The 11,856-nt window shown below is 42.0% G+C and overlaps 1 protein-coding gene across 3 annotated transcripts in view; it reads left to right on the top strand.

Annotated features, from left to right (window-relative positions):
• Window positions 1–11,856, top strand: part of Pid1 (phosphotyrosine interaction domain containing 1) — a 287,502-nt gene that overhangs the window by 238,607 nt on the left and 37,039 nt on the right. The window lies entirely within an intron of this gene.

The raw sequence follows: 11,856 nt of genomic DNA, 5'->3' as shown, positions 1-11,856 counted from the left end.
CTATATGAACTGGTGTTCACAGCAGGATAGACTATGTACTATATGAACTGGTGTTCACAGCAGGATAGACTATGTACTATATGAACTGTTGTTCACAGCAAACAGCTGAACCTGCATTAAATGATCAAGGCAGATTGATCATTGGAACTTGCCTGATTGGAGAGGGGTCACAGGTCCAGAGACACATTATCTAAGGCTATTGTTAGCACCCTAAATTGGTCATTTACTGCCTACCTCCATGTGACTTAACAGCCTTGTGACTATTAGGTTAATCCTTCAGGAACATACTCTCAGACCTTTAGTTTCTACCGATGTAAAGTCTGAAAATGTCCAATATTACCTGAGATTTCTTGTTGCTGTTATGAAGCACTTTGACAACATAACTTAAGGGAGAAAGGGTTTTTTGTTTGTTTGTTTGTTTGTTTGTTTAGCCCATAGTTCAAGGTATAAGGTTGTGGGGAAATCAAGGCAGCAGGAGAATGAAGCAGCTGGTCATGCCAGGTCTACAGTCAGAAGAAGAGCAATGGACATATTGCTGCTGTTCAGTCCCTTTTCCACTTACACAACTCAGGATCCCAGCCAAGGGAATGGTGCCAACCATCGTGAGCAGGTCTTCCTACATCAGTGAAAGTAATCCAGATGATCCCTTCCTCCATGGAATGTAGTTGGTTATCCCTATAATAGTCTATTGTTATTTCAACACTGGACACATATTACCTGCCAAGTTGGTATTAGAATACGACCCATCACAGGGTAAGACCACTAATGTCTTTTTTCTCCCAGCAGTTAGTACAGCACCTTGCAACACTATAAAAGGAGGAACTCTGCCATGTAATTTATAATCTTTCTTTGTAAAGAATCAAAGTTGACTTCCCACATCTGATTCTGAGTTCACCCTATCACTTTCTCATTTAGATCTGTGTGGCGGAGTTGGTGGAGACAGATTCCAGGTCATAAGAGGCTGCTTGTATCTCCCTCTGCCCTCTGTTACCATTGAATCTCACGAGATGTAGAAAGCTAACTCTCTAGTCTAGGAGGAGAGACATCAAACAAAACCTGACCAGTGAAGGTGAATGTGTCAAACTCCACAAAGAGCAGAGCCTGCAGCAAGCTGGATTGAGATCCCCAGATGTCCAGATAATTCTGCAGGTATCTAAGAAAGAAATGTTTCTTGTCTACCACTGGTACTGTGTACATGTTTGTTACATAGCAACAGTTAGCTGAAGCAAGGAAAGCTAGATAGATAGGAAAGAGCAGAGAATGAGGGATAGAATCAGACTTTTGAAACTACTGGAAGATGTCTGTTGGTAAAGAGAGAAGCCCCATGGTGTGGTACTGGGGCATCACTTTTGGCCTTGATAGAAAGTGGTGGGGGAATGGGTGGGGGAGGGTGTGGGGGACTTTTGGGATAGCATTGGAAATGTAAATGAAATAAATACCTAATAAAAAAATTAAAAAAAAAAAGAAAATGGATGGCATGGAGTTGAGTGCTCAGAGGAATAGATGTCAAATTAGAGAGGGAGTGCATCATAAAGTTTTGCCTCAATTGCCTAGATTGTTCTCACCCCATTTAGAAGGAAGGAATAGATTAAGAGAGCTATGCAAAGGCCCATTACTAAAATAATTCTCACAAGCAGTCATACCCACACTTCAAAGTTCTTATTGTTAATGGAAAACTATAGAGGTTTCTTCTAAATTTGAATGATTTTGAGGTAGACACCTTCCCTCAGAAACCAGAGAGAAAATGTAAGCAAGATTCCTCAAGGAAGACTTCTTAACAATCTGGGACCCTCTGGGCTGGTTTCCCAGCATTGCTGCTTTCTCTTTGCAAGATAGATACAGGGATGGGTAGGTAGGCAAGTGAGTTAGTAGGGTTGCCAAAAGCTCTGCCTGATGATTTCTACTTTTTCCTCTCTGTTGGACCATCTGACACCTAACACAAGAGTGCACATTTTTTTAGAGTTCTATATCTTTCTTCTGCCTTGTACTGTTGACATACAGAAGAGACCCTTAGATGCTTTGACACTAGACAAATAGTTAAAACTGAGCTGAACTAAAGGCATTAGCTTGAGGGTTATAAATCCATATTTGCAGCAAGTTAAGAACTACCTTGCCGCTGGACTCATTCACTGTCTATGAATGCAATAGGTATTTGTCAAGACCGAACTTAAGCATAAGCCAGCATAGTGGGCATCATCTTCCAAATAAGCTAATGGGCTTTCAGAGCTAGCCATAATTTAGCTGGATATGCAGTGAGATATTATATATCCTAGGTATATGTTTGTACTAAGAGTAACATGATTATCTGAAGATAAAAATAATTCCTGTGAGGAGGTACTCACTGATCCTAATAGATGCTGGGTTCCTCACACTTCCGAGCCACATGACAAAACAGAGCCAAACAACCTAAGGTGAAACAAGAGAAATCTTCCTGTTCGTAATTTCAGTCCATCACGGGGAGGGGCAGGTGTGGAGAGTAGAACAGTCCTAGTGTGGCAGACAAGGGGGCGAGAGAGAGAGACAGAGAGAGAGAGAGAGAGAGAGAGACAGAGAGAGAGAGAGAGAGAGAGAGAGAGAGAGAGAGAGAGAGAGAGAGAGGATAAATACAAGTATGTCTGTGCTACCTGAATCATAGCTCTCACCTACAGGACAGTACCGCCCACACTCACACTTAGGACTGATCCTCTCTCCTTCGTCCTCTCTGGAATTTTCTTCTCAGGTAATGCCCAGAGACGTGCTGTTCTAGTCACCTTGGCCCTTCCCCATCAATCAATCTGTCAGGCAAAGTTAATTATCACAGACTTCGGTGAAAAGTCTTGATGGAATCCAGCTGAAGGATACCATTGCTGTACACTGTGTAATAAGGCTGATTCTCAGATTGCCCGATTAATATGACTGAAAGAGATTTGAGTTGTTTAACCTTAGACATGTCAGTTTAGAAACATGGGATTTATTTCTTACTATAATGGGAGCTGGGAATTTGAAGAGCCAAGGGCCAATAAGGGGCTGCTTCTTAGAAGGCCTGTCTCATTTCTGTAATCTCACAAGGCAGAGGTGTTAAGGGCCTCTCTATAGTTTCTTTTATAAGGTCACTGATCTTGTTCATGAAGGCCTCACTCTCATGACCTGATCATCTCTCAATGGTAGCACCTTCGAAGACTGGAGGATAGCATTTCAACATGGGCTTTGGAGGGCCACCTGTATCCAGGTTTGACAGCGTTTCTTAAAAAATGGAGCTACTCCTCTTTTACATGTTCTTTTGTGCTTTAACCCTATGGACTTTAGTACACATGGTTTGGGAAGGCAACTTAATTCTCATTTTCTAGAATGACAGAACCTGCTCTAATCCAATGAACAATAGCATGCTCATTGTTTATAAACTGCAGTGTGTTTATTTTCATATTATAGTGCTAATATTTACAGATAACATACGAGAGAAAGACCTCTTTGAGCCTGCCACCATGTAGGAAAGCATGCACTAGTTAACAGAGAGAATGGGTAACAGAGATACAGGCAGACTGTCTAGTTCAAATGTGGTTCAATATAGAAGAGTGTGATCCCACAGGTCTGACAGTAGTTCTCTATTTTACTCTCACTATCCTGCTCTCTTAAAAGCTATTTGGCAGTTCTACAGTGTCAGCCACATAGTACTTGCTCAATAAATATTTCCATGGGTAAGTTATAAAATGAATATATTGTGTCCATGCATGCACACATGAATGTTGTAGGCTTATCAGCTGACTTTTCTCTGAAGTCTTTGCTTAAGCTCTGGCTTTCTGAATTAGAGCATCCATAAGGATTAGCTGCAGAAAATGGAAAGTACTAAGTATGTTAGTTAGGCAGGTAGACACTTTATATATGAATTGGATACTTTAAAATTAGCAGAGGAAAAATTATGGATCAGAGGTGTGAGTATGGGATGGCAACCCTATCCCTCACTTCATGTCCTGTCTTCCTGCTGGAGATGGGCTCTATGCGTTCCCTTTCTCTACTGTCAGGCATTTCATCTAGAGTCCTTCCCTTTGAATCTTGAGAGTCTCTCACCTCCCAGGTCTCTGGTGCATTCTGGAGGGTCCCCCCTCCAACCTCCTATCTACAGAGGTGGCCTGTTTCCATTCTTTCTGCTGGCCCTCAGGACTTTAGTCCTTTTCCCTCACCCAGTACCAGATCAGGTTCCCCCCCGCATCTACTTTCCCTCCCTGCTTGTGATTGCTTTCTTCTCCCTCCCAAGTGGGACTGAGGCATCCTCACTTGGCCACTTCAGCTTGTTAATCTTTTTGATTTCTGTGGATTGTATCTTGGGTATTCTGTACTTTTTTTTTCTAACATCCACTTATTAGTGAGTACTTATCATGCATGTCTTTTTGAGTCTGAGTTACCTCACTCAGGATGATATTTTCTAGTTTTATCCATTTGCAAAACTCAGGCTGTCCGCCTTCTTAATAGCTGAGTAGTATTCCTGTCTGAAAGAATTGCAAGGATGGAAATAGAGAGGAGCCTGAGAAAAAGAAGGTCCAGCAACAGGCCCAAAGTGGGATCCAGCTCAAGGGGAGGTCCCAAGGCCTGACACTATTGCTGAGACTATGGAGTACTCACAAAAAGGGACCTAGCATGACTGGCCTCTGAAAGACCCAACAAGCAGCTGAGAGAGTCAGATGCACCCAACCAATGGACAGAAGCTGCTGACCCCTGTGGTTGAATTGGGGAAAGGCTGGAGGAGGATGATGATGAGGGCAACCCTATAGGAGGAGCAGCAGTCTCAATTAACCTGGAACCCGGAGATCTCGAAGGCGCTGGACCACAAACCAGGCAGCATACACCCTCTGATATGAGGCCTCCAACACACATATAGCAGAGGACTGCTGGGTCTGTGTTCATTCAGAGAAGATGCACCTAACCCTCAAGAGACTGGAGGCCCCAGGGAGCTTAGAGTTCTGGTAGGGTCTGGGGTAGGTGGGTGGGAGGTGGGAACATCCTCGTAGAGATAGGGATGCGGGAAGGAGGTATGGGAAGTGGAACAGATGGAGGGGGTGGGTGGGTGGGATAAAATATGGAGTGCAATAAATAAATAAATAAATAAATTAATAAATAGCAGAGGAGCTGAAGGGGCAGGACTTATGCCATTTTGTACTGCATGAGAATGTTCTGGGCTTGAGGTCAAGAAGCTGGAAGCTGCAACCCACCAGCATTACACCTGTACCTCAGAAGCCACCTGCCTTCTGTGAGTTGCCAAGGAAATACAGCAAAAGCAGCCAGCACTGACATCGGACTCCTTCCCTAATGTTGGAGTGAATAGCGAGTAAGACGTAAATCTCACATTCAAATATTAAATAAATAAGGTTTATTTATAAATAAATAATTGGACCAGCCTGAACCTTGGCAGATTGTAGTTCTTCTCTCTTGTACTGTGTTGTGTAGGGTCTGTTCACTTATTTCTACATTCCGTAACTTACTTGATTAGACAAGACACAACAGAGCAGATTACAGTCCTGTGAGGCTGACACTCAGCACCAGCAGATGTTTGAGATCCTTGTCTTTATTTTGGGAGATGTGAAAGGAGGGTTTGAAGTGTAGTTAAGCTCTGCGCAGTAATCACCATTGTGATCAGACTTAGTTGGGATAAATGAGTAACTTGACCAGGACAAAGCCGTGGAAACAGCTCACATGTTTCCTATTTGGTGTGCAAAATTCCTTTCAATCAATGAGGTCTTTTACTGATTTAGAGAAGCACAGGCCACAATCGATCTTAATTCTGATCGCTCACATTCATTCTTCTCCTTTCTACCCTCTGCCTACCACCTGTCTATCTTGTCTATCAGCTGTGGAGCACTTTACTGTAAATACACACAGAAATACACCTTCTGCGGGCTAATAACCACTTCACCTGGCAAAAGACCGTTTACCACTGCAGTCTCAAGCCTTTGTTGCATGTCTTTAGAAACAAAGGCTCCTTGCCCTAAACAAATCACCAAGAGTTAGCTCTTTAGTATTCAAGTATTAAGCGTAGCATTTCGGTATAATTAATTAAGCATTCCATAGACGTTCAGCATTGTTTCTGCTGTTAATTAATATGCCTCCTAGCATTTCAGAGATTTCGTACAATAAAATCAGCAAAAGAGGTTCCTTGAGTAAAGCACTGGGGAAGCCTTTATGTTTTTACCTAATTAGTGTGACTATAAGAATCCCTCGCCAGGGAGACACTCGAGTCTAAAGATGAAGGTTATTCCGAAGGCTGGCTCACTACCTTTTGCCTCTAAAGGAGCCCAGTGTATGCAAGGCTGACAGAACATCTCCGTAGAGATCAAACAAACCCATGTGACCTATGTGACTGAGCACAACATGTAACTGAGGAACAGGACACTCCACATCTGGTGCTTTTTCCAAGTTTATGAGTATTTTCAGACACCATTGTGTATCTAGAGCATTGGGAGTTCGTTCAAGCCATAGTTGCAGGCTGTCAACAGACCTGAGCTATCTCTTCATTTTATTTGTACAAAACCTTCCCAAGAACAGAAATCTTCTGCATGGTTGTGACTCACATCTGTAATCACAGCTCTTGTTATGGCAGAGGCAAGATGATGCTGTGAGTTTGAGGCTAGCCTGGGCTACAGAATCTTCTCAAAGATAAACGAACAAACAATCGATACAATAAAAAATTCAAATAAGAAACCACCCAAAACTAATCATTTAAAGCTAGAAATAGATTATTTGATATAGGCCTATCATAATTTTGACTAAGTCTAGAATTCAAATATAAGTAAATAGTATAAAATAGGATATGAATTCTCAAATCTACAAGTGTTCACATTGCTTATTTCCAATATTGTTAATTTGAAAATAAATGTATTTTTTTTAAATAAAAGGCAAATTTCTTCTAAACTTAATTTTTAGAAACTGCTTCCTCATGCACTAAGAAATTTCAGGTCCAATTTATACTTTCTTATGGAGATTAAGTGAAATGGAATTTAATTCTGTGGTCTGATGGGCCAGTTGGCTAGAGGAATGACAAAGAGACATAAGCAAATGGTCAGAGTTCCTTTTCCACCTGTCCTTGTCCTTGTTTATCACAAATGCATATCAGGCATGTGTAAGCCATGCTTTCATGGGTCTGTAGCCACCAGGTGAACCTTTGCATGGTGCCTGGCTATCTCTTTCATTTTCAACTCAATACAATGATCTCCTATTGAGTACTACTTAAATATAGGTATAGGTTTATGTAAAGGATGAAATGTTTGACAAGATATTTTCAAGAGTCATTCTCCCGTGGAGACAGAGGAACCCCTAATTTCCTGAAAGAACAAGGAAGTTAAATCAGAAGTGAATCATTGCCTTTCCCTCATTTGTTTTATCCACCCACAAGGATTTCTGGTAGAGGATCAAAGAGATGTATGCAGTTGTATTCCTGAAGCTATCTGTGCTGTTACAATAATTGTAATAGCCATTGTCATTTTCGGAGATTATTTATAGAGAAAACACATCATGGCTTATTTTGGTGAACTGCTTAGGAGATTGTGTAGTTCAGCTTTGAAACCTAAGCCTTAGGAAGTTTCAATTTAGGTTTCTTGTATCCATTCCAGAAATGATAATACATAAAGACATGAGAAGAAGAAAACATCTTTTACATAATAAGTGACTCTATTTCCTACCGACACAAGCCATCTCCTTTGAACTACTAAGGAAAATAAAGTAATATTTGTGTTGGGCCGTATCCTGCTGGAAAGTGGACTGCTTGCTCATTGTGAATAGTGTCTATTTAATATCTAAGACAAAGCGGGCTTTACTCAAATTCCTTGAGGGTTAATACAGTTTCCTGCTTACTTGATGTTCAGTTCCAGAGTGCTGAGGGAAGATTTCCTATCTTGGGTTTGGAGAGTCCTTTTAAAAATAGTTATAAAATATATGCCAGGGCCGTCAAAGATGGGTGCCTTATCCTTGCTTCTTGGTCTGAGTGCCCACCTTCGCTATTAATCAGGAATGTGATTCTACTTGGAGCAAAGAGAAGCTATAATTTCTCATGGCAGGTTGGGATGAGATAGGGCAGTTGGCATGCCTGGGAACTTACCAGCTGAGTCAAATCATTACTGCAGGCTTCATTGTGGTAGGTTAACCTGGAGACAAAATTGAAAATGTCAACACCATTTCCAGCTATAAAGAGTTTTCTTTCCTTTCCATTTATGGGGAGTGGGGAACAATTTACATGTCCTGAGATGTGCCAGGAGACCTTGCACTTTGCATGCTACAGTAGCCACAAAAGCATTGAATAGATGATGCTTAGAACAATGAATAATGAGGAGATGGCTGACAGCAGGAACAAGTGTCTTCTTTGGCCTGCATTCTGTTTATCACCTCATTGCAAGGGCTAGTGGGTTAGACAAGGAAGGTCAGGGAAACCTCCTTGTGTAAAGTTCTATTTTAGACCAAGACTGCTATGCCCACAGTAATAAGCACTATGTCTGGTCAGCCAACAGAATGTAAATATTTAAAGGGCCCCATTGGTGATCTGTTATTTCAAAAGCCTTCAGTAAATAAAGTAAATGCTTCCTCATCTGCAGACTTTATGTGGGAGGTTTCTGAACATCTCTGCCTGGTTAAAGTGCTGTGAGTTATGGAAACAGCCAGCAGCTGTTGAGCTCTCTGGCTACTTCATCACTGTCCAGTTAACCCTTCCTATCAGTCTGCCATGAAGTTTGTCCCTGTGGCAGGTCCCCTTTGGCAGGGTCCCTGTGGCACTGACCTTTTTCAACTTTCTGTAGCTGTAATAAAAGACCATGACCAAAGCAACTTATAGAAGTGTTTACTTAGGCTTATGGTTCCAAAGGGATAGTAATCCATCATGGATGCTGTCTTAGTTAGGGTTAGTATTGCAGCGAGGAAACAACATGATTAAATAAAAGCAACTTGGGAATGCAAGGGCTTATTTTCATTATACTTCCACATTTCTGTTTATAGTGGAAGAAAGTCATGGCAAGAATTCAAACAGGGCAGGAAGCTATAAGCCAGAGCTTGTGCAGAGACTGTAGAGGTAGAGGGATGCTGCTTGCAGATTTGCTCCTCATGGCTTGCTTTCTTGCAGGATCCAGGACTATCAACTCAGGGATGTCATTGCCCACAATCACCCTCCCCTCATCAATCACTAAATAAGAAAGTGCCCTATAAGCTGATATTATTGAGTAGTTGTTCTCAACCTTCCTAATGCTGCAACCCTTCAATACAGTTCTTCATGTTGCGGTGACCCCCAACCATAAGATAATTTTCAATGCTACTTCATAACTGTAATTTTGCTAATGTTATGAAACATTATGTTTTTTTGTGTGTTTGGTTTGTTTTTTGTTTTTGACAGTCTTAGGTGAACCCACTGGTTGAGAACCATTGGAATAGAGGGATTCTTCTCAGTGATGACTCTACAATGACAATAGCTTGTGTCAAGCTGACATAAAGCTAGCCCTGCAGAGGAGAGGTGGCAGACATGGTGGCAGGTATAGCAGCTGGGCCATGAAGCTGAGGGTTCACATCTTGCACCACAGTACAAAGAAGAGAGAGAAAGCTGAGAGTAGAGTGAAGGTTTAAACTCTCAAAGCCTTGCCCCTCAGAGAAATACTGCCTCCAGCAAGGCCACACCTCCCAAACCTTCCCAAACAGTGTGACCAACTGGGAAGCCAAGTAGTTAAACATCTTTTGAGCCTTTGGGGGACATTCTTGTTTAAACTATTACATTTAGCTAATATATGTATGTGACTGAAAATGATCTAAACTGAAATGGTTTGATGTTTCCCTGGCCTTAGAGGCAAACACTGTACTTGGGATAAACATGTCACTTAGTGATAGGTGAGTTCCTAAGAATACCCCTGGATCAGTTTCATTTTCATGGAACTACAAAGAAACTACACCATAGTATAGCTCATGACAATTGCAAAGGATAATACACACATAAATTTTGACTAAGTGAAGAGATGGCCCGATCCAAGTATTTATCCTCTACCTGATATCATGCTTTTCCTTACCTTCTATATAATAGACATTTGCTCCTCACTTATGATCATCTCAAGCTTTTGATCTGACACTGACTTTTCTGACTGACACTGATTTGGGGGAGACATTACTATTTCTCAGGTCTAATTTCACTTGCTATTTACTGATAATGTTGGGTACATCTTCTCTTTCCTTGGTATGGCCAGTGGTGAATTGCAGCAGTGGTGAATTGGTCATTCTGGCCTTGTTCTTTTGGTGTGGGTGTGGTAGGCATTCCATGGCTCAGTATGCATAGCCACTCTAGTGAATGTTGGATGAATTGATTGATCTGAAATTTGTTTGAATGGATGGGTTCAAAATATCTTCCTACAAAGTAAGACATTCCGTTGGATCAGATTGGTTTTTCTGAACAATGGGATAAGATTGTGTCTACAGGGTCACCTTCCCTCCATGGTGCCTTTCCAATCCTGTTACTTTTCCATGCTCTTTACCACTCCAGAGTTTTTGTTGTCTAGTCCGCTCAATTAGTTTTGTGGAATCACATTAGAATGGGAGTAAATATTCTGTTTAAAGTCCTGTATAGATAGCAACTGATATGTGTCATTTAGAAACATTTAAAGGCACACCCGATTTCTATTGCTGCTATTACAAGTTACTGCAACATTTGCAGCTTAGAGAGAGATCCCATTTATTATCTCACAGCCTCGTGAATCACTGGTTAGGATGGTCTGGGCCAAGTGCATTGCTTACTGTCCTCAAAAGCTGAAATTAATGACAGATAAACTGTGTTCCCAACTGGCAGGCATGAAGAGTCTCCTCCAAGAATGTGCACACTGGGCATAGCCCAATTCCTTTTGGATGTAGGACTGACTACATATTTCCTCAGTGGCTGTCAGCCAGGGGCATCTCTCCACTTCAGAAGACCACTTACATCATTCCTTGTCACATTCCCTATCCCATTTTGAATCACTAGTGCTTCTGGGGACTCTGTAACCCCCCTACCCTTTGGCCATTCAACCCTTCTGTTTAATGTGAACAGTTTATCTTTCTTAAGGTCCGTGATGAGCCACTTGATGCCAGTGGTGCTAGCTTTTCCACCAATACCTCTAAAAATTTTATCTTACCAGGATAACACAGATGATGGTCAGGGGATCAGTCTCAGGATTCAGACTACACAGAGCAGAGGATGCTGGGAAAAGTAATGCTGCATGCTTGCTTGTGACCAGTTTTGGGTGGGGTGGGGAAATGAATCCTTTGACACTCACCTCTGATTTGATCTCCACACAGCATCATACCTTCTTGAAGGCATTGAAGCCCAGGTTTACACCTCACTGTCCTCACCATCAGTATCTGAAAAAGGTTGGGTGATTGTCCCCTCCTGCATCCCAAAGCATTTACCCAGTGTTGGGAATGTCTGAGACATCCCCGGCCCCGATGGATTCCACAGCAGCTCCAGATGTAGCAATACCATTTGGAGACTCTCCTAGTTAGGGTTTCTATCGCTTTGATGAAGCACCATGGCCAAAAAGCAAGTTGGGGAGGAAACAGTTTATTTGGCTTGCACTTCCACATGTTAGTCCATCACTGAAGGAAGCCAGGAAAGGAACTCAAACAGGATAGGAACCTGGAGGCAGGAGTTGATGCAGAGGTCATGTAAAGTTGCTGCTTACTGGCTTGTTTCTCATGGCTTGCTCAACCTGATTTCCTCTAGAACCCTGAACCACGAGCCCAGAGATGGCACCACCCACAATGGGCTGGAACCTCACCCCATCACTCACTAATTTATAAAATGCCTTACAAGCAGTACTACAACCTGATCCTGTGGAGGCATTTCCTTTTGTTTTTGTTTTTGTTTTTGAAGACAGGGTTTCGCTGTGTAGCCCTGGC

Source organism: Mus caroli, chromosome 1, assembly GCF_900094665.2.
Source record: "Mus caroli chromosome 1, CAROLI_EIJ_v1.1, whole genome shotgun sequence".
Taxonomy (NCBI): Eukaryota; Metazoa; Chordata; class Mammalia; order Rodentia; family Muridae; genus Mus; species Mus caroli.
Note: the sequence above shows the minus strand (reverse complement) of the source record. Positions and strands in the feature narration are given on the sequence as shown.